We start from the raw sequence: 24,703 nt of genomic DNA, 5'->3' as shown, positions 1-24,703 counted from the left end.
GTTGAACGATTCCCTCGTTGCTCTAGAAATTCTCTGTTTGCAAACAAGAAGACATACCCAAACGGTTAGATCAACACAGTGAATCATGTGAAACAACATGGAAAGAAAATAGAACGAAGCACTTGGGCGGCCAATACTTACCAAGAAGGTGGACATGTCGGTTTTTGTAAGGACTTTGGTATATGAAGTGCGAACTGCATCCCAATCTGTTGCCGGTGCAACTGCACGGGTCGGAGCAGATGCAAGTGCAAGTGTTGGTGCAGGTGTCGAAGCTGCTGCTGCTACCGGAGATGGTGCTCCTTGTAGAGCTGGTGTCGGTGTCAGAGCAGGTGCCGGTGTCGATGCCCGATCCTCCGGTAGATCAGACTGATCCACTGACGCGGTCGGTGCCCGATCCTCAGCTGGATTAGACTGAGTTGCTGGCGCTGTCAGTGCTAGAGCAACTGCCGGTGCTCGATCTATGCGAGACAGCGACGATCGTGTCTGGTCTGCTATGATCAGCTTTCTAACTTGACTAGGATCCGTCACCATGATCCAGTCTTTTTCTTCATTTCTTTTAAATGCGAGAAGGACTAATTGTGGCGTTTTTGTTAAACCAAACTGCAATTCATCATAGGGATTCAGCTTGTACTCAGACAACAGACTGATCCAATTTTTTCCAGTAATATAAGTGATGGACGATGCCTTCGTTACTGACACGACATAAGAAGTGAAAGCTGCAAAAATAGCCATTGTAGAGCAAACCAAACGGTTTATTCTGTGATGAATGTCACATGGCAAAACCTGCATAGTAAAATTGCAGGAAAAGAAAGAAAACATGACATTAAATCAGTAAGATTTAGACAGTAAATCAATAAGATTTACTTGATGTGACACGAGTGAATCCTTACCAGGAAATCACTATGTTGAAGTACTAAGCAGAAGATTGATCGTCCAACTACGCGTGGCATGCAGGGGCCCCACCTACTCCCACAAGCAGGACAGTTCAAAGGTCGTGACAAATCGTATGGACCGAACATCCATGGGGCTGGAAATCCTGGTGGGTGTGATAAACCCTGCAATGCATACAGATATTGGAGTGTAACCATAATGGATAGACCGTCGTCACAAAAAATATGATATGGATACTTCAAAATATACAGACTGAATTGAGTGGACAAACATTAACATAGACCGTTCTCAGGACTGACCACACACCAAAAGCGGCAGTACTAATAAACAATACAGGGTTCACAAACACAAATCAAGTACTGAACAATAGTACTTACTACAGACAAGCAAAGTTGCACTAACTAAACTCTGCAGACTATTTTTTGCCACCGACCTACGGGATGAACCCCGCATAACTGACTAGGCCATGGACTTCGTGTGAGATGTCTACATGCACCATCACCATCTTGTCAACCTTGGAGAACCTAACAGAGTGCTCTTTCCACTCATAAACATGATGATGAAGACAGGCCGCATCAGTTTTGTTGGGAAGCTTTACAAGAACCACACCCTTCGTAATCGAAGGCACAGCCAGGAAATTGTTGTGGTCAAGTACAGCCTCGAGAACACGCCTGACAACAATGCTACAGGAAAACACTAGTTCAGGACACGTGGCGACAAGGACACAACAGCTGGATAGTTCAGCAGTAGAACTCATCATCAGGTCTTCCAGTTCACACGGCATGACTTTGAGAACTTCATCTCCACCGCGGACCTGGTTCTAATTCAAACAGAAACCATATTTTATTACTACCTCCGTTCAGAAGTATAAGATGATTTTCGATATTGTACTCCATATATGACTACATATACGCACAGAAATGAGTGAACAAAGACACCAGAACATGTCTTCAAAGGCATGGGAGCAGAGGGATTACATGCAATATCCATAACACAAGTTACTGAGGCAAATATACCCTCTTAAAAGTTAGCATTGATGTTCATAAAGTACTCCCTCCGTACCAAAATTCTTGTCTTAGATTTGTCTAGATACGGATGTATCAAGTCACATTTTAGTATTAGATACATCGGTATCTAGACAAATCTAAGACAAGAAATTTGGGACAGAGGGAGTAGTTGAAAGTAATCTATAAGAAATCAGTGTCAACCTCTCGCATGTTTTGGTCAAAAGAGGAATTTAGAACTGTCATTTGGCACACAAAAATCACATGCAAGATCACCCAAAAAGTTTTACTACTAGTACTAGTACTGCGTGTTAGATGAAAAAACACGATCAAGATCGAGAAAAAGATCGTCAAGAAGAGATATTACCTAGACTTGCTTAATGAGGGATCCCGGAGAGGGGGGCCTGGACAGGGCGATGGCTTTGAGCTTGTCTGCGGTAGTCTCGGCGGGGTGCTTGCGCTTCTTCGTACCATGAGCGTCGATGGTTTTGGCCGGAGCCATAGACATCACTTCGGCCGGTGCTCCAGCGTCCATCAAGAAACTGTCAAATAGAAATAAAATAAATTAAATTAAACCATAATCACAAACCCAAAAGAAGAAAAGAGATGGAGTTTTAGGATCAGTCTTGGGGTTGCAAGACCGGGCCTTGGCCAGAATCAACACCATTGATGTGCTCACCTTTCCTTCTTTGGGAGAGAAGAACAATGGCAGAAGCAGGTCGGGGTTTTCTTGAAGAAATGAGGAACAAGATGAGGCAGAAGCGAGGGTTGGATAGAGAGGAAGCTGAGAGAGAAGAGTGAAATGATGGTTGCTTCGTTCGTCCAACTTACTGCTGGAAATGAGGGGGTTTTGTGATTTGACGGCTCATTAGGCATTACTGTGGCGCTTCGATCGGGGTAGTCTACCATCACTCTACTACGGAGTAATTTAGTGCATGGCTGGTGGACCCCGATGCTGGCTGTCCCACACGTCGGCGAAAGTGAGTAATTTAGTGTATGGCTGGAGGAGGATCCACACGGTAGAGCGTGTCCACTGTTTTTCAGAAGAAAAAAATGATTACAACAAGCGTTTCCACTCTTACGATGGAGGAGTGCGAAACACGACAGCCACTTGAACATACACAGTGCTCCTACTACTAGGCATGTGCAGTGGTTCATACATCAGTACTACACAATCTTGTTGCTAGTGTAGTAAGATATGATGATAACAAATGATGTTGTGCGCATGTCAACTACTCCTATATGTAACATAGTACCGCTTTTTCGACTGTCCGGTCGAGAATGAATGGTGAGATCAATGTTAACAGAACTAGGTCCACAGCGCACGGAGAGTACGGTGCTACAGTACTCCACGAAATATGAACCATATGAAGCACGAATAGTGTTAGGCAGGGTGTATGAAGGGTGCACGGGATGGGAGCAAAAGTTCCCTTCTCAACCCACTTTTGGGTGTTTGGTAGAGTGCATGAAGGGTGCATGAGTCCACACTAGTAGGTTGACAAAAATACATGAAGAGGAAACTACTATATTGAGATGAGAATGCAACCAAACACACCCACACGCTTTGTGCTACAGTGACTGATCTGCACCGTCTGAGTTTGATCCAACGGTCATGTTGCGCCGAGACATGGACATGCCCATGCAGAGGGCGCCTAAACACCATCGAAGTCCGTCTGCTTCTCGAGGCGCACGACGTTGGTGATGCAGGGTGCAACCGCCCGCAGAGCCCGTTCCCGGTCGACGGGAGCCAGCTCGTCAAAGATGGCATCCAATGGCACGTATGGATTCCGATGACGGAGCCCTGAAAGGATTCGCCCGGCAACGGCGACGGCAGCCCGCAACCCCTCCTTGTCCAGCTCAGCCCCCACCATCGCGCGGAGACGGCTCAGCTCCTCGAAGAAATAGATGAAGGAGACCAGGTCAGGAAGCCGCAGCTCATTGAAGTCGACCGGGTGGTCGAACGGGTTTAGCCCGATGGCCGGCATCGCCGCGCTGGCACAACGGTAGGCATAGCACAGCCGCAACACGTGCGTGGCAACTTGGTTCACCAAGTGGCTGAGGCGATCCTGGACCTCGTCATGATCGGCCCGCTCGTGCTCCAGCCGGCTCCCCTGATGGCCTATCGTATCTCCCGCTTTCTGCAGCAATGCCGCCGATGCCTCGAGCATCCTTGTGGTGGACGCCTGCCGCTTTTGAAGCTCCGTGAACTCCCGCACATAACGGAGGAGCATGGCACTCCTCTTCTCCTTGAGCTCACGGAGCTCCACGTCCTTGGCCCTGAGCTCCGCATCCTTGGCATGGAGCTCCTGTGTCAGGAGCCTCACCTCGGACTCCGTGATCTGCTGCGCCGCCATGGCACCAGGTAGAAGCAATGGGGAGAGGAAGCAAAGGGGGCGAAACGGCTGAAAGGCAATGCAATCTACGGGAAGGCGGAGGGAGCGGGGAATCTTTTGGTTTTCACCACGGTAAAACACCAGTCGACGACTTCTCACATCAGGGAGCAGTGGGTACAGGCGGAGTCATCGTGACTAATTGCTGCCCGCCTGCTCCCGTCAATCAAAAAATTAAAAATCCTGCCGTGCCTACTCCCGTCAATCAAAAAATTAAAGATCCTGCCGCACCCAAACACCAGAGCAACGCCCCAGTGGATATTTAAATTTACCTGCCGGCAAGTAGATAAAAGAGGGGTGAAAAAACAAATGTGGCGGCGGCCTAGCTAATCGGTCGAACTAGCCCAACTAGCTAGCCACCATGCTTCACTGATGTACTCAGCGGGAAAGGTGGTCTTTCGTGATTTGACGACTCATTTACTTGCTTCGGCGCTACGACCGAGGAGGACCCATAAAACGCGTGGTAGGGTGTCCCACGTCAGGAAGAATATATGCGTGCACCACCCGGGAGGACCCTGAAACCGCGCGGTAGGATGTGCCACGTCTCGGCACGGAGGAAAAATGTGCGTGTAAAAATATACTGTATCAGACGTAGTACCTACGGTTCAACCTCGGGACCCAGCCAGTCGGTTGAAAACACCCCACTAGCCACACAGCTTCATCATGCAAACGTGGCACGGAGGATAGATGTGGTTAGCTCCGTCTCGACCAGCCACAACGTCTCTTGTTCTAGGCGATTCTTCTATTTTCCAAGTTTGTTTTAGTTGTAATAACACCACGGCAAGCTAGCGCCGCTCTTCGTGTGTGCCCGTGCAAAGGTTAGACAATGGAGAGAAGAGAGATTGAGATCGCAGACTTGGGACCCACCAGTAAGTGAGATAACGGTCATGCACGTGTTGACGAGGCACTCCCTCTACTCTACTCAATGCAAGTACTGTATAAAATCAAGTTATGGGACAAAGCCAACAACCGTTTGTTTTTTAGGCTATCGACTTACGCTTTGTAGTCCAGGTTTCCAGTTCGAATCTCGTCTTTCAGATTTGTTAGTTTTAGGTCCAAATTTGATTAATGACAAGTGGGACCCCCGTGTGTTGTTCCGATATTTCAGTGTAGGATGGTTCTTTTGAACAAACACTTTGCACGGTTAGACAAGTAACGGCACGAGTTACACGTTTTTTGCAAGTTTACGAACAAAAATGACAGCGGCATAGAATATCACATCCACTCCGCAGCTTAGATACTATGGTGATACGAGTTTTTACACCGTTGGAAGTGAGATCCAATGGCTTGGGAGTAGTCTTTGTAATTATGCGCAATTTCCAAACTCTCCAAAGGTTTTTTTGCAAATAAAACATTCAGGCCTCGTGTGTGCAGCTGCATCTTCGATCCAACGGCTCCCCGATGCTCATATTAGGTGCTCCCCGTAGCTTAATTACCCTCTACGGTGATTGGAGTAGTTGTGGGCCGAATGCTACGAAAATATAATCTAAACTGACCGGAATAAATGCCTACACAAATTAATCCAAGGTTGGAGTGCCCCTCACAATGTAAATAGCTCCGGCTTTGCGAGGGATGGAGAGGTAGTAGCTTTAACGCGTGGAAGATATGGTGTGAGAAAGCGATGTCAATCGAGAGACATATAGATAGAGAGACAAAGTGAGTGTGGTCCGACATTCGTTGAACAAATATATATGCTCTGGAGAGATATTGTCCGATTGAGCTTTTTGGCAAGGGTGAGGGCTGTAAGATAGAGCTTGAGAGATGATCCAGTCACAGACGTGTAGATATATTTTGTGCGTGGGAGGAAGCAAGGTCAACCGATCACATAGGGTTGTCGTGCGATCGAAAGAGTGAGACGAGTTGGAGAGAGTGACCTAGATAGACGGTGTGCGTGAGAGAGTATACAATGTGAATAGGTCGAATTGGGCTCAAACATGGTGATATGTCGTTTTTGTCCGAGAAAGAGCGAGGTCAATCGAGACATACAAAGAGAGAGAGAGAGATATTGAGTAAGCGTGGCCCACCATGAGGTCGAAAGAGTGGTGGCGGCTTGGATGGACTGACCTACATAGACAATCTGCGTGAGAGAGTATAGAGTGTGTCGATCGAGGCCCGAACAGGGAGATATACCATTTGTGTGTGAAAGAAAACAAGGTTAAATGAGACTCGGATAAAGAGAGTGAGATTGAGCGAGTGTGGCCCGCTGTGCGGAAGAAAGAGTGAGACAGTCTCGAGGGAGTGACCTAGATATACAACGTGCATGCGTGTGCATGCACGAGAGGTTGGGGGGCTAGATAGGCAATGCATGTATTTAGTGCGAGAGGGAGAGGGGAGAGAGAGAGAGAAAGCTCGGCATGGGGTGCAATGGAGGGTGTGTGAGGTAAATACATTTGGTAACAGAGTGGAAAAGGGGGTTGTGTAGTTGAGAGACTTAGATATCGAAACATGGAGAGAAAGAAGAACGTGTGTTGGAAACCGATAGCTTCCTAAGGTGGTTAGGAGAGGAAGATTGACCGATACAGGAAGTTTGTAGCGTTTGTGCGGGGGGGGGGCTAAAAACAACATTTGAATGTACATAGTACGAGACTTAATATCGATGTTTCAATTCGGTGTACATTGTAAGATTTGAACCGAGGACCAGGCATACAGGTAATTATTTCGAATTCGTGCCATACTAAGTTTCGAAAAGTTGACATTGACTCAGTTTGTTGTGCTACTTTGTAGGTCATATGTTTGAATCCATCCAAAAGTTTTCTCACTACCATGGTGTTCATCATATACATATGAATTTGTATAAAAAAGTAGCATGGATAAAGTGAAATGCGAAATCCACGTTAGAATTGGAGATCGCTATGTGACACACACTCTAATTCAAATAACTAACTACGCGACACACACTCTAATTCAAATAACTAATTATGTGACACACACTCTAATCCACGTTAGCGTGGGTACCTTTTCAATTTTTTTTCAAATAACTCCTCATTAATTAAATTATAGTACTCCCTATGTTCACTTTTATAAGACCTTGAAGACATTTCAAACAATGTGCAAAACAGTTCATTTTAAGTTGTCTGAAATGACTTACAAAAGTGAACGGATGGGGTATCTCGTTTCGAATGACTAATTATTGCAAGGAAAACACGGGCATGGTAATACATATAGATTCGTTTGCAAATGAAAGAAGATTCGTTTGCATTCTCAAATGTAGGCGCACCAGGCAAACCAGGGTTGTGTCGGGGTGGACGCTGCTTCGGTGCCTTAAAGGCAACTGCCTTTGGGTCACTGACATGTGGGCCAGCCACCTGTTGGGCCCATATGTCATGGACACAGAGGCAGGTACCTTAAGGCACCGAAGCATAGTCCTGTCGGGGTGGTCGCGTGTGTCGGACGGACGCGTAGCACCCAGCCACCCACCCCCTCCCCCCCCCAAAAGGACGACGACAATATAAGTTCGCGCTTCCACATTTCGGATTGAAATATCTGGCGGCCCCAATTCCAGCCCTGCAAAATCTCTCTTCTCCACCGTCCCCTTCCGCACCTAGATTGCTCAAATCCCTAATTCGCCGCCAACCCTCGAATCGCCCCTCGTCTCGTCTCTTTCCCCACCGTTCCCCACCTCTGTGTCGGATGAGAACGACGAAGACGACGGTCATGCTTCACCACCGCACCGGAGCTACCTCATCTACGCCCTCGTCCACCGCACCGGGTGGTCCACCGACAACGTCGGCCGCCGCAACCGACGTGCCTCACAGACACCGAGTTCCACCGCATCAGGTGCGCTTCACCGACGCCTTCTCCCAGCTCACCGGGGCTACTTCACCGAGCACATCGTCGCACCTCCGCCCCCCGAGGCCGTTGGGGCTTCACCAATAGTCTCGTCCACCGCATCGTAGCGCTCCGCTGCCACTCAAGATCTGCATCCGTGCGCGGCCAGCCAACGCCAGCGCATCACCCTCAACGGCTCTGAAGTGACCCGCACTCTAGCTAGGCGAGCATGCCCAAACGCCGGTCCGAACTAGGTATCCACACATCACTCCCTTGTGCACTGTTCCGACGATGTTTGGATATCCTTTCACCGCTCTCTTAGCTTACACGCCTATGCAACTCTGACCTTAACTCTTATTTCTTCTGGAGATATCATCTGAAACAAGCAAATCCATATTTTAGCGAAGCATGACGGCGCTACAGGATCTGGTACACATCCTGCACACCCGTATAACCTTGTAAGTATCTGTCCTCCGGTACAACATCAAGGTCGATTCCTCTTATTTGATCAACCATTCACCATGTCAAAAATGCAGAGGGGGATGCAAGGAGCACAAGGCCTGCACATCCAAGCAAGTGGTAACATGGACTTGTACATGGAACATCCCAAGCACAAGCAGAGCTGTAGTGAGCCTGTACAATGAGCTAGCGTAAGTCCCTGCATTTCATTTAATTCGTACTGGCATTCGTGTATGATTTGTGTGCAGTGGCTGATGCACGAATTCAAGTTTCCAGGGGCGAACATTTAACTTAAAAAATACGAAGGCACTTGCACTCCGGAAATCAACATAACTTGAGAAATGTGAAGCTACATGCACTTTGAAAACCAGGTAATGATCCAAAGTAGTTCAGATTATAACACTAAATGATGCAAGCACCAAAAAACACAAAATGCAACATGGTGTACAAGGACTACAAACATGGTCTATACCTGCTTGAATTATTCGTTCTTTTGCTGAAAATATCGAAGTGTAATTGCACGTATAACCAGTGCGCAAACTGCATATCAATATATCTATCCTGCACAAGTATGCCAATAGTTTCGAACAACAGATTAGAAAAGTATTTATGCTATGTTATCATGATACGGGGACTTTCTGGTAGATGGCCTCGATGTTTCCTCAAGCTATGAAAATGCACTATAATTTGCTTGTCATCAATGCCTGCAAATCTCTGTCTCTCTCAACATAGTAGATCATCATTAGACACTAAATCCTTCAATGAGCTTGCAAAATGCTTGCATTAGATCCCTCATTAGACACTATATGTTCATCACCAGGAGCATGTAAAATGTTTGCATCAAATCCTTCATTAGCAGTCTGTTCATTAGACACTTCAGGCTCAAGAACAACATGAGCTTGTATGTTTGCACCCGAAACTTGATTAGATATATCAGATTCAGTCAGTTCATTATTGATTGGGGGAGTTATAAAATAAGTAGAAATTGGTTTCATTTTCTCATAGATTCCCTACATACAAGCAGTTTTACAACACCGCCAGGTTTAACTATTGGCCAGAAATTGAAGAGTTAAATTAGATATAATCAGGGATGTGATGTACCTGCTCGTTGCACATGCTACTCTTGCAAGCTGCAATTGTCCGTTTGCGCAAGCTCGATGCCATGCCCGTGCTGCCGCCGCTGCCTCCCACGCAGGCTACACCCAGGGTTGGATCTTCATCTTCTTGTCCTTCCGTTTGCTTGAAGCCCGGCGACCGCCCTCCAACGAGGGTGCAAGGAAGTGCTGTGTTGGTCTGTCCAGCGGCGGCTAGGTTAGGAGCGAACCAGACTGGAGGCTGGAGCGAATGAATTGGGATTTTTCCTGGTGTCGATCGATATGGGAGGCGCTTGTTTGGGCCGCGAGCTTGCTATAGGGCCTGCCTTGCACTTATGTTATTGGCCCATCCAAATTGAAACATTTTTCTTCATTTTTTACATTGCATGCTCGTGCGTTGGGATGAACAAAACTAGTGTGGGCCAACCTGGACGACTCAAACTAGGTGCACACTTTCCAGCCACCTGAGGCGGCCGCCCATACCAGCCCCTATGGTGGTGTCACCCCTTTTTGCGTGTATGATTGGATAGTGAAAAATATTCCGGTGGCGCTTTTGATTTACCCACAGAATGGTTGAATTGCTTGTTTCTATGAACTGAGTTCGCCAATAATGTGAAGGATGCCAGTCTTTTCATCCTATTGTAGATTGCTTAGATCTTGATATGCCAAAAGTAATCGCATGAAATATACAGTAAAAGCCAGTGTGATGTGGTTGGCTACAACTAGTCTGACTACACGTCCTCATATAACATATCAAGGACGCACCATCTTACCAGATTAACCATTCGACTTACCCATGCAGTGTGGGAAGAAAGAAGTATTGGGACTGCGTATCCAATCAATTGATGCCATGGACTCCTTCGTACAACCTTGTAAGCGAAAAAAGAAGTTGCAGTGTGCCTGTACAAAGAACTAGCGTAAGTTCAGTTACCTGCTTCTCGGAATTTTAGTTAGCCACTTATTGCAAAATTGTTCAATTACGTTGCTTGGCTTAATTTAGTTTGCTACTGATTACATAATGGCACAGCCTGTTAATCATATTGTAGACTGCGCCTATCTATGTGTTTGATACTTACTGTTAAGAATTACCTGTTTGTCTTAACTTAAATATCTACTTGTTTGTTTAACTACTTTGCTGCTGCAACAGCGGGTTACAATGATGTTAATAACTACTTTTCAGCATCCAATTGAAACTCTTTAATTCCTTGTTTGTTTAACTGGTTTGCTGTTATAACTCCCAGTTGAGATGTTTTGCTAACTACAACTTTTCTGAATCCAATCGGAACTTTAATGGCAAAACAGGTTAGCCCAAGATCAAAGAGTGAGGTCCCCATGGACGTTGAATCATCCCGCAGCAGTGGCACCAGCCCAATCGTGCATTATGAATTGCCAACTTCTGATGCTCTAGAGGCTAAACTAGTGGTAGAAAGAGATTCTGCTTCTGCACTTAGAGATGAAGTTGACATGTTGAGGAAGCAAACAGCACAATCACAAGCAGTACTCAAGACAACCATTAAATATTTGGTGGATTTCAAAACGAAGCAAGCTGAGACTGACCAGATTGTTAAGGTCCTAAAGGAAAAAAGGAAATTAAATTCCTACTTGGTAAATCATAGGTGAAATGTTCTTTCCATAGTTGAATAACCTTTGTGTTGTCTGTTCATGTAATCAATCAAACCATTTGTTTTAGAGATCATGTAATGATTGTTTTTTTTGTTTTTTTTGTTTGTAATTTTATTTGAGCATAAGTTTGTATTAATTGATAAGACTCGGAGACATTTCATTTGGATTGTTGTGCCAGACCTACAAATATGCCAATCGAGCTGAATGTGCATTCAGCAATAGTAGTATAGATGGACCATAAGTGGCACGCATCGGAAAGGGCCAAGATGCTGGCTAAAAAAAGGATGCTGTTGTAGCCAAAAAAAAGTACAGCGGCCTGGCTTATGTATGTTAGTTGATATTATTGATCCATATACTCTAGAAGTGTTTATATGTTTATTAGTTCCGTACATTCTTGGTTGATTGACTCGGTATTTGAATCTTGATACATCGCTTGTGTATATATCTAAATGGGAGTACACATTATGCTGCGTGTGACATTTGAGTTGGACATGAAGTGTTCCAAATATTCGAATTCACCTTAAACTGGATTCTAGTTTCTGAATTTGAGTATCCGCATTTGTAAACCATATTCATATATGACAGTGGACTACATCTTTGTCGTCCTTTTGAAGATATATAAAAACACATAGAATGATTTATAAAGATTCATATAGGAATACAAAATGGATTCGAATTTAGTTGCCAGGGTAAACGTGGATGCTTATTGTCCTAAAATTCGAAAGAAACAGCAAAATGTCCAGTCCCACATCGGCTGCCCGAAGCCAAGTGTTTGGGAGATGGACATTACTGTCTACCCATTACACGGACAATCCATCGGCCCGATTTCCACTGCTCTAAATAGGGGTAGGTTAGTAACTTCAATTAGACGTGACACGACCGCCTCTGAGCCCATTCCGACACGGTGGGCGTCAAACATGGGCAGCAAAACTCATTTGATTCAAGATCATCCGAAAGACCTCTGTTTCTCCCTCCATTCCCCATTCATACACGGTGGGCGGCAAAACACCCTCTCCTCGTCCGAAATAGATGTAGGCTAATATTTTAAATAGGGGAAGATGTGTAACTTCCATCAGACGTGACACAACCGCCCTACCTGTCAGCCTCGTTCATACACCATGGGCGCCAACCGTGGGCGGCAAACCACCCTCTCGCCCAAAAATCGATGTAGGCTAATATTTTAAATAGGGACAGATGTGTAACTTCCATCAGACGTGACACAACCGCCCTACCTGTCAGCCCCGTTCATACACCGTGGGCGCCAACCGTGGGTAGCAAACCACCCTCTCCTCGCCCGAAATAGTTACCGGCAAATATTTGGGAGATGCGAGATTACCGTCCTATCCCCAACTGACGAGACGTCCATATTTGAAACGGGGGATAAGTTCGTAACTTTCCCATATTTCAGACAAGCGCGTCCCAAAAACATGGTTCCCCGTACCTCTCCCTCCATTTTCCCATTCATACACCATCCGCGCTAGAACACCCCATTCCCACACCAGCCTCCGTCCGCCACCCCATCCATCGCCGCCGTCCTCCACCACATCCATCGCCACCGTCCTCCACCATGCTGGAGCGCCTACCAAGACCGTGTCGTCCACTTCTAGAGATGGACGTTTCTCATCCACGGCGACAGACCAATAGCCTTGCATCGCGTCCTCTCGCTTCATCGGCGTCGTCGTCCTCTTTGTCGGGGCCGCTCACACGACCTTCTCTTCCACTGCAACGGGACTTATCCCCCGGTGCACCCGTCTACCGTCGCAGATCTGCTTCAACGCCACCGACAGCCATCGCACCCCCGATGCCTACACGGCGCCGCAAGAGAGGTGGTACTTCATATCTCCTCAACTTTTTGATCTCAACCAGAAAATAGATCTTAACTTGGTTACTCTACTTTCTTTTCAGCTCTTAGAATTTAGTTCTTAGTTCGAAGCAAACAATGGATGCTAAATATCATTTCTCCGGTTTGCAGCTTCAAATCTGCCATGGCAAAGCCATAATACGGTTTAATTGATCATGCTTAGGGTTTAATTGATCATGTTGGTTCCGTGGTGGTTTCTTTAATAGAAATCAGAGGGGAAACCCTCTTTTGCTAAAAAATATATGCTTAGAGTTTCCCCCTTTTATGATCACTATACGATCAGAATACATGCTTCGTGTCATAATAACACTGCTCCACCCATCAAGCTAAACAAGTTTAGTTGTTCAAATACGAATCTGATATTATTAAAACAGAGTTGTTTAATTGGTCAGGTAAATGTTCCTAAATTAGTTTCGAAAATGCATGTTCGCCGCTCGGGTGTGTATCTCTGTGTGGTCTGGTCAGCACCGTTGGGGAGGTGAACTTTGCATATGCAGGGGTTTATAGGGAGACACTCTCCGAGTTGAAACCGCAATGCATTCCATTGATAATCTGACTACTTTTTAGGTTTTCATGAATCTCAGATTCTGAACAACATCATAATGATTATGAGCTTGCGCGCATGAAAAGGATAAAGCAGAACAATGCCATGGCTGTCAAACTTGGCATTAAGGGACTGAAATCAAGTCTGGATGCAATGCAATGCAAACACTCTCCACCTACAGATTCATGCTCAGAATATGATCCTAACAGTGATTCTGAGCTAGAGGGAGACCTAAGTCAATGTAGCTCCCTAGTGGAGGAGTCAGAGGAAGATGCCCTATCTTATTCACCCATCAAGGTACTTGCTCTAACTTTCCAAGGTTACATTGCTCGCACATATCTTGCAACTAATGCTTTGCATTGCTTCTACTTTGTTGAACTGCCATTAGCTTAGTTTACACATCGTGTATGTCAATACGCCCTGCCTATCTATTTTCAGTACATATTCCATCTGCCATCATACCATATTTATCCATTCAAATGCTATTCTTGTGTATCAGACATTCAAAAAGAAGAGGGCAATTGCTGATCGTGGAGGAGCACAAGCAAAGTATTTGGAAAAGGTAGTGGCACCTGATAAATCAAATAGCCCATTAGGTGTAGTTGCAATATCACCTGACCCACAAAATACCCCAACTCTAGCAGACTCTAGCCCTACTACACTGGTCATTTCTGATGCCCCAACTCAGCAGACCACAACTGCAGCAAACAGTATGATTATGCCAGTTGACATAGCACCAGCTGTACGACGCAAAACCCCCATTCCAGCAAAGAGTACACCAAATCCAGTTGCCAAATCCCTTTTCGAACCAGAGAGAGCCCCAATTGTAGCAAATAGGACCCCTGTTCCATTTCTACCCAGTTTAGAAGACAAAGCTTATGTTGTTGTCAGGAACTTTCTATCCATCTTTCCTTCATGGAAAGATTATACCGCAGACACGGAACAATTTCAAGTCTTCCTCCGTAACTTACGCGTAAGTAATGTACTAACGTTACTAGTCGTCAACCCATGCATTCGCACGGCTAGGCCCATAGAAATTAATTGTAGTTGAATTTTACCTAATAATCATTTTATTTGAAACTATGCTCAAAGTTATGCAATGGTATATTTAAGTTGATTTTGCAACCAACTGGGATGGCTTTATACTTATTTTTGTTAGCCATGTGATGGAAATGTTTCATTTTTATGTAGAATACATTAACTTAGATGCTTCACATTCGGTTATAGTACTGCTACGGTTGTTCCATCTTAGTAGAATCAACATCATCACGCAATAGCTTTTGTGGTTCTAAAAAACAACAGTAGACAATTATCATCTTTTCTTCAACAAATTAATAAACCAAGTCAATCTAATACCAAAATTTATGCACCATATAAACTGATGCTAACATTAAATTATTGAATAATTTAGCACTAAAAATATGCAAGATACCATGCTTGTGTACAATATTGTTAAAGTTTACAAAAGTTGCAATCTTCTCATTAAATGATGTTGTGACCAAAGTCATCTTTGATGATAATTGTAACCCACAAAAGCTCAAAAATTAGTGCTGCTCAATAGATTTCTGTATCCCTATGTTTATTCATGAATATAATATAGCAAGAAACTTGTTGATTACTAATATTGTGGAAGTTGTCCGTCATCGTCAATTTTGTCTAGTCTATATGCACAGAAGCAGCAGAATTCGCAGTGTTGTTGTATATTCTAATATTAGTATAACCAAATCATTCTGCAATAGTTTGTGTTGTGGCAAATGCTTAAAATAATCATAATCTTATTAAACTTCATTTGGTAAATTTGAGCCAAATTGATACTCTTATATAATCTGATGCCAATATATGAATTTCATGAACAAATTAGCACACCGACCGATTGCACATAAAATGACCACACTTGTACACAACAATATTTGCAAATCGTCAAATGTAACAACCCAATCTAAAAGAAAAGTATACCTACATTTTTTTGTATCACAGTGTTTCATCATGGATGTCAACAGAACATTCTATCAACATGCACCAAGGAAAATGGCTATTAATACATAAATGTGTATATTTTCTGCTAGTTGACAATGTTCATGTAACAAAGTTTCAGGTAAAACCTTCACTGATACTATGTTTTACCTTCTCATGCCATCAATTTGGTTGCATGGAAACACCGTTGGTATAGAAATAGATAGCAATGAGGCATGCATATAATATATTGCCTGTTTCATTCATAATCAGCTATAAAGATAAAACAATACATCTATTGGAGAGCAGGTATACTTGATATGAGTGCCAACAACATCAACAGGTATGCTCGAAAAAATAATACTGGATTGATATTGTTTCCATGAAGTATTGCTTGTGTCCAGCTAGATGTACTAGCCGCCAACTTGTACGTCCAAGTAAATAGGAGGTACCTCCCGTAGCAGGTAGCTGTGTAGCAGTGCAATGTTAGATATCCGCCGGGAGAAGCTGGAGAAGTCAGATTTAGCGACATTAGGCAATAGAAAAAGATCAGAATGGCAGATGTTGACAGCGAGAAGAGAGGATTTTGGCACAGGGTACAACTCACATTGCACAGAAAGGCACGTACATGTAGGCACTACCCAAGCAGCTTGAATGATTCTGTCCAGATGCGCTAGTGGGTAAGTATGTACGTAACGACGACGGTGGTCAATTTCTTCCGGCTCGAAAGGCCTCGACGACGGCAGCAAAATGGCACGACACAGCGCCGAAGCAGCTTGTCGCCGGCATCCTGTCTGACGGCTTGTCCATGGTGGAAGCATGGCACATTGTTGCCTCGGCTGACAGGAATACAGGATGTTCACGGCGGCTGTGCGTCAAGGTGTCGTTGCGGATGGCCGGACCAACTCCCCGTTGACAGCCCGCCCAGGCGGCAGCTGTATTGCTCTTTGCAACTACACCCGCTCGCGCCAGAGCTCGTCGCCTCCATAGCGGCGAAACGGACTGCAGTTCCATGGCGGCGCATGCCATGACTGCTGTCTGGCCGCACATTGTGTTTTTTCTTCTCATGAAATCATAATGAAATTGCTCGTGTCATTGTCTTTGTTGGGCGTCATAGGCTCACGGATTGACTCGTCCACCGTGTTGTTCGTCAATACAGGATGCAAGACTTCGTTATGCCTCGTCGCCATCAATGGTTTTTCCTGGGCATAGGTTCGGAAAATACCATATGTCCTTCCAGGCACTGGAACTGCATAATCTTTAACATCATTAGCTTAATCTCTTTCAAGATTAATTCTAGAACATCACGAAGTAGGCATGCATGAAGTCCTCTAATTGATCAACCAAGCTAGCGAATGGCTATTCACATGCATATTCTATGCGGGCATGCATCTCACGCTCACCCTGAGGAGTACGACCAGCCATCAGCATCGTCGTCTCATATCAGCATGCCTGCCGTCTCATGCTGTAGCAGTACGCACCTGCGGTCTTGGCGCGGACGCGTCGATGGGGAGTTGGTCCGGCCGTTCGCGACGACACCTTGGCGCACTGCCGCCGTGAACGTCTTGATCACCGGCCCAACAACTTGCCATGCATCCGTCATGGATGAGATGTGCTGCCGATTTGGATTGAGTCTGCAGCAACATGTGCTCACCTTTTGTTTCTTTCCTTTGCATGTACTGATCGCCACGACTTGGTTTTGAAGATGTAACAACAGAAAGTACCGACCATGCATGTTTTAAAATCAGGGCCAAGATATTAGAGATAGAGAAAAGATTACCATAATAAGTACCAATCAATTGGGGGCAGGCAGGGTAATAGCAGATTCTTTTTAAGGGATACGATGCTAGCCATCCTACGGATATAGATATATCATTGTTTAATTTGATGAAAAAAATTGTCCTCTCGAAAGATCTACACCGTAATAATTTGGTCCCACCAGATTAACGGTCCATAAATTCTAATTAACGTGGGAATTTCTTGGAAGTCTGTAATTAGTATAGGTATAGATAGATAGATAGATTCATGGTCATTACTGCATATGTTTCTGCTGACAGAAGACACAAGATTTCATTCTTTTAAATAGGCGAGGCGCAAACTGGATTGTGATGACGAGTAAGGGTTGGTTGCGCTTTTCAAGCACTCGTTGATGAAGTATCGTTCCTACCTGAGGCAAGCGCACTTCGATGGCAAGCCTCTGAACGAAACTTCTGTAAAGTCTTCGGTGCTACATTTATCCGACGGTGACTGGAATAATCTTGTTACACATTGGTCTCGGCTGCAGCGTAAGGTACTGTCTATGATATCACATCACAATTTGAACTACATTTCTGCATTTGCCTTAATGTCTCACTTGTACAAAAACTGTTAGCAGAAGAACATTCGTTCTCAAGGGACCACAGAATCTCGCAACTATACTGCACACTGCATTGCTCTTGTGAGTACCACTTGCCCTGTATGACCATACTTACTTGCATAGCTGTTTGATTATGTAGCATCACTGCACATGTTAGCCTCGTAATCGTCCATTTGGTGGACATTATAAGATCCGTATGGACTCTTACATAAATTTAGAATCAACCCAATGCTTTTGAAGAGGTTTAGCTCTGCAGTCCTCTTGTAAGGACTGAACGTGGTCTATCACTGTACTTACATTAACAGCTACTCCCTTCGTCCCATAATATAAGAACGTTTTGTACAGTACACCAGTGTTCAAAACACTCTTGTATTATGGGAAGAGAGATTGGTTCGTTTTGTAGCATTCTGCATCTTATCTCCCTCGCCCACAATTTACTAAAAAAGATCAGATCTATATTTAATCTTACCAACAAGTAGAATACACAGACAATGTCAGTGCAGAAGTGTAGCCCATTGCTCTTGTCAGTACATTTTGTCCTGTAACGCTTGTACTTCCAGGGATTGGTAGTTGATTATGTAGCATCAATCTGCATCTTATCTTCATTATCCTCTATCCCTTCCAGTATTATCATATCTATAATTACTCTCTACAAAATGTAGAGTACATGCAATGCTTATGAAGAAGATTCTGTGCTGAAATTCTTGAGTTATCCTTCCTTGCCATGGAGAAGGACATTGTAAAGCCGGTGTTAACTGTTAATGTAAGTCAGTCCTTCTAAAGCCTTTATCCTCAACTGCTGTTTAATTTTCTCATACTCCCTATCGTTTACTGCTGTTTAGTTTGCTGTTTCTACCAAAATGCATGTTCGTAAGAACCGTAAGTTCTAAGTTTTACTTGTAAAACCAAATTCCTTATTCATACCATGCACATTACTTAATACTCCCTATATGTATGCTTGTTTTTGTGGATCTATAATCCAGTGTGTGGTGAAGCAGCCCACGTTTGCACCTTGTCATCTCCTATTTTATCTTACTGATGTGGCTGATGATATGAACAACATGCCATGCACATTATCCAAAATAGATATAATGATTTTATTTGCCCTTCATCTATGCTTGTTATGTTGACATGGTAATCCAGTAGTGTGGTGAAGCTCCCCGCATTATGAACAATGCCAAATTATGCTATTGATATTTTGAACATACTCTTTATTTTCTAATTTGAAATTGGATAGAATTGACAAAACAGTTATCGTCTTTGTTTATACACGTGCAAAACCTGTCATCTCTCTGCTTTGCTTCAGGGTGATATGCCTGATGGCATGCACAAGTCTGCTGAAGGCTGTGAGACAAACCCAACATATATTGCAGCAAAGATGGCAAAACATCTTGAAGATAGCAAGACAACCCAAAAGTCTTGTCTTGATGCAGTGTTCAAGTTACTTAAGACTAACAGCCAGACAAGCTCACAGAATTCGTTGTCTGAATCAGTTCGACTTCTTCAGTCCCAAGTTCTAGCAGAAAGGCATTCTGCAACTCAACTTCGATTTGAAGTCCTATCTCTAAGAAAGATTGCGGAGAACACCAATGAGAACCTCATCGCTAAACAGCTACACCTGGAAGCTATGACCGACATGCTAGGCCGGTCTCACAGCCTTGCTCAGCAGCTTGCGCAGCAGTTCCCCCACAAGGCTAACCTTTCTTGAACTGTCTTGGAAGTGGTCTCGATTCAGTATTATTTTGTTACGCTGCAATGGTGCCCAGTTTTTGTAATCTGCTTCTTCGTTGCGCTTTATGATCACTGGTGGCGAACTTTGATGCCCAGTGGATGTAATATACTTTAAATCCTTTATTGTGTAGTGTAGGTTTATTCTTAGTTACTATGCCGTAATTTCTTCTTTATTGTATAGAGTAGGTTTGTTCTTAATTCCTACTAGTTACACAGCAGCCCGAAATGAACCCCGGCCCATGATTATGCGAATCAAATCACAGGCTTTTAACAGGCCAAAATTGTCTGGGTCCTTGTTTGGCCCAATCAGATATCGGCTGCGAGCAGGCCGGATGCAAACCGGGCCGTAGTTAGGCCCAACTATATGACGGGCTTTTAACAGGCCGAAATTAATATAGGGTTGAAATGTTAAACGGGCCCTTAACAAGCCAAAACTAATATCAGGCTGAATTACTAAGTGGGCCTTTAGCAAGTGGGCCCAAAAGCATAGTGTCCAGTTCACGGGCCGAATCTGATATGGGCCATAATTGAGCCCAAAGCCTCTTAAAGGGCCGAACCTGATCTGGGCCGTAATTTGGCCCAGAACGTGGTAGGCTTTTAACGGGCCGGATCTCATATGGGCCACTATTAGGCCCGGAGCGTGGCAGGCCATTAATGGACCGGATCAAATATGGGCCGGCATTTGGCCCAAAACATGGCAGCCAGTTAATGGGCCGACCTACTAGGGTCCTCAAAATCTTGTGGGCCTACAGCTGGGCCGGCCCATTAATGTCAGCGAAATCTCGTGGGCCTTTAGCTGGGCCGGCCCATTATGACCCGCAAGAATCTTGTGGGCCTTTACCTAGGCCGGCCCATTATGGCACACAAAAATCTTGTGGGTCTTTACCTGGGCCGGCCCATTATGGCCCACAAAATCTTGTGGGCCTTTAGCTAGGCCAGCCCATTATGGTCCGCAAAATCTCGTGGGCCTTTAGCTGGGCCGGCCCATTATGGTCTGCAAAATCTTGTGGGCCTTTAGTTGGGACGGCCCATTTAAACTTGTTGGGCCGTGCCACGTGTCGACGTATCATAGGCGCCTTCTGTCCAGTGAGTGGATGACATCTGTCCCGACGATGAGCCGACACGTGTTTCCTCTAGCCAATGATGATTTTACACGTGGAAAATCCCCATTGGTCGGGGCTGTTAACGGGTTATCGGATCCAAAACCCAACCCGATAGCTTAACGACGTTTCGTTACGTTGGATGCCACGTGTCGGTCACCCTTAACGAAAGCACTTCTGTGACGCGCGATTTATCGTCATGGAAGTGGACACTTCTGTGATGATAATTTTGGTAATGTCATGGAACACTTCTACGACAGCACAGGTATGACTATCTTGATTCTGTCATAAATTTGTCATGGATGTACATGCATGACAAAAAAGCGACCTACTGTGACAAACACGTATCATCACGGAAGTGTATTTTTTTGTAGTGTCGGCTTCGCCCTGCCGGATCGCCGTGTCCCTCCGCCTCCAGGCATGCACCACTATGACCTCCTGGTGCACGTCGACTTGGTTGAGGACTGGACCCCGCACTCGCCACGCTCGTCGCACTCCGGGCAGAGCGGGCTCCCCTCCTCCTCCTCCTCTGACGACCGCCCCATGCCGCGCATCGAGCCGGGCACATGGGTGGCCCATGTCAAGGACGGCCAGGGCCCGGGCCGCCGCTCGATCCAGCGCGCCCCGGCCACTGGCTATGCCGGCTCTATCCTGGGGGCGTCAAGGCGCGACAACGAAGACGGCGACAACAACAGTGGCTCGGGGCGCTCTTGGAGGGACCACCTGCTCGGCCGCGGGTGCCATGCCAAGGACAGCAGGGCAGATGTCATCAAGGGCGCCCACCGCCACCGCAGTCGCACGCCGGTGGGCAGGCGCCACGGGAGGCTAGATCGTGGCCAGTCGGCGTCGGGCTCGAGAGATGCTGCGCCCCCGCTACGCGCGACCCCACCGCTGCCCCTCCGCTCGACTCCTCCTCCAGTTGATGCTCCAGAAGACCCGGTGGCCCGTTTCTTCAGTTTCTCCAACTCAGGCTGTGCGCTTTACCCGCCCCCGTGCACGGACTGCATGCAGATGGAGCTGGAGAACGTCATGATCGACACGCTTTAGTCCCCGCTGGCCTTCGAACACGGCGGGCGATCCCCTCCCCTCCATCTGCCCGCGCACCAGGCCCCCGACAGCCCGGAGATGCTCCCCTGCCTGCTGCCCTGCATCAACACTCCGCCAGCGTCGACTGCGGGTTTCGAGCTCGCCGCGGTCACAGAGCGTGTGGGCGTCATGCAGGTCGAAGAGGGTAGTGGAGCGGCGCAGGTTGCCGCTGCCCTCTTCGCTCCCGTCCCCCGCTGATCATCGCCACTCAGCCGGCGCCGCGTCCTCGCCCCGCTGCGCCGCCCAAGTCGAGGGCCGTGTCGACTCCTTCGCGCCGCAGTGCCCGCCAGGCCGCGGCGGCAAACCCAACGCCGGTGCCCCAACGCGTAGTTCTCCGTCTGGTGCAAGAGCTGGGTGCGCTCGGCCCCAAAGACAAGATGACGCCGAAGGCGGCGGCCCTGCTCATGTAACGTTTCTAGGAGCCCCTGTCCGATGGCGACATTGCAGCCATTGCAAAGCTCACCGGGCTGGACCAAGGTGCCCTCAAGATTGCCGCCGGCATGGCTGGAATCGTCGGCGTGGAAGAGTCCATTGATGGTTGATCATGTTAGCTGCTCTTATGTTTAGTCTCCATCGACGTCTGGTCTTCTACCGGCTAGAGTTAGGTTTACCTTCCATGTGTAGTGCTTCGGGTAGGCGGTGCGCTCGACGACGACGGGGTTTTGGGCCTATTGGTGGCCGTCGTCGCCCCCAGGCTTGCTGTAAGGTGTTTTGTGCTTCTTCCATTAGTATGATTAGTCGATGGAGTAAGGATCTGTGTCTCCATGAGTGACAATAGCTTGATCTTCATGTCCTGGAATGTGCATGGCTTAAACTGCCCGGCAAAACGAACGGCGATCAGCGGCGTAGTGAAGGCAAATCGAGTAGCGATCCTTGCCTTGCAGGAGACCAAGGTCGAGACCTGGTCGCTTGGCGTATCAGCTTAGATAGGAGGTGGCGCTCTGGAGGGTTGCATAGTTCTGCCGGTGCATGGGACGAGGGGAGGTGCCACGTTCTTCTGGGATAAGTTAGTCGTCAACGTAGTTTTGCATTTCTTACGCCGCTTCTCCATTACTGTCAGGGTAGAACCCTTTCGAACGGGCGATCCGTTTTGGCTTACCACTGTTTACGGGCCGATGGACGACGCTTAAAAATACGACTTCCTCTGAGACCTTGCGGCTGCTGCCCCGCCGGCTGGCGAGGCCTGGATGATCAACGGGGATTTCAACATGATCTACCAAGCAAGCAACAAAAACAACAACAACTTGAACCGAAGAATGATGGGTAAGTTCAGGCGCGCTCTTCACTGGGCCAGGATGAAGGAGCTGAAATGCAAGAATAGAAGATACACATGGAGCAATGAAAGGCAGGATCCCACGCTATGCAGCATTGACAAATTCTTCTGCAACGATCGGTGGGATCTGCTTCACCAGGATTACATCCTCATGGCAGCCTCGACGTCCTTCTCTGATCACTCCCGTTAATCCTTGCAAGGGCGACTACCCCTTTCAGGTAAGCACGCTTCAGATTCGAGAACTTTTGGCCCAAATTCCCTCATTTCAATGAGACTGTGCTGCGTGCGTGGCATCGACCAGTTTAGCATGACTATTCGTTCGTCAGGATCAAGAGGCGCATGGCGAGAGTGGCAGATGATTTGAAGATTTGGAGTAGAGGCATGTTTGGCAAGAGCAAGCAGCAGCTGCAGATCGCCAATGAGGTCATCTTTCAGCTTGACAGAGCGCAAGAGAGTAGATCATTATCAGACACTGAATTTAGCCTACGAAAAAAACCTGAAGCTGAAGGTACTCGGTATGGCAGCCATTGAAAGGGTTAGGAAACGCCAGGCCTCAAGGATCAGTTGGCTCTGAGCTGGGGATGCTAGCACCAAGTTGTTCCACGCAAAGATGAGGTCGCGCAGACGGAAAAACTTCATCCATGCACTCAACGTCAACAACAGAGTGCTTGTAGATCACAAGGCGAAAGAGCAGTCCATCTATGACCACTTCTCCGCCTCCTTAGGCCAGGGAGAGAGGCGCAGCTACACCCTGAATTGGGAGCAGCTCCATGTCCCGGTGGTGACCGCGCCCGAGCTGGACGACCCATTCACTATGGCCGAGGTATGGGCTGCGATCATTGCATCGCCGGCAGAAAAGGCGCCAGGCCCTGATGGTTTTACCGGCCAATTCTTTCGCTCATGCTGGCATATCATCAAGGACGAGATCATGGCTGTTTTTCAGAAGTTCTACCACATGGCATGAAGAAACTTCAGCGACATTAACACCGCTCTGATCGCTCTGCTACCGAAGCGCAATGAGGCCTCGGAGATTGGCCATTACAGGCCCATCAGCCTCATCCATTCCATCGTGAAGCTGATCGCAAAGGTGCTCACTTTAAGGCTCTCGACTGCCCTAGATGGAGTGATCTCGCAGGCTCAAACGACATTTCAGAGAGGAAAGTGCATACATGACAGTTTTCAGTACGTTCAGGGCTGCGTCAGAATGTTGCACAGAGAGAAAAGGCAAGCTTTGCTTTTCAAATTGGACTTCGCTCGAGCCTTCGACTCCGTCTCTTGGGCGTATTTGATCGAACTGCTGTGGCAAATGGGCTTCTCGCAGCGCTGGAGGAACTGGATCTCCTTGCTGCTATCATATTCGTCCTCCTCGTGCTTGCTCAATGGCATGTAGGGGCCAAGCTTCATCCACGCGTGTGGGCTATGGCAGGGTGACCCGCTATCACCGCTGTTGTTCATCCTGGCAATCGACCCCCTATACCGACTGCTAGAATCAGCCACTAGACAGAATTTGATCGCGCCGCCGCTAGGGCGGGGAGCAAGCATGAGGGTCAGCCTTTACGCTGACGACGCG

At 46.6% G+C, this 24,703-nt stretch overlaps 1 pseudogene; it reads left to right on the top strand.

Moving 5' to 3' along the window:
* LOC125523848 overlaps positions 1 to 23,920 on the top strand; it is a 30,560-nt pseudogene extending 6,640 nt beyond the window's left edge.
* Positions 23,921 to 24,703: the final 783 nt, after the last annotated feature.

Source organism: Triticum urartu, chromosome 7 (assembly GCF_003073215.2).
Source record: "Triticum urartu cultivar G1812 chromosome 7, Tu2.1, whole genome shotgun sequence".
NCBI lineage: Eukaryota > Viridiplantae > Streptophyta > Magnoliopsida > Poales > Poaceae > Triticum > Triticum urartu.
The sequence above is the reverse complement of the archived record's forward strand: the minus strand, read 5'-3'. Positions and strand labels throughout refer to the sequence as shown.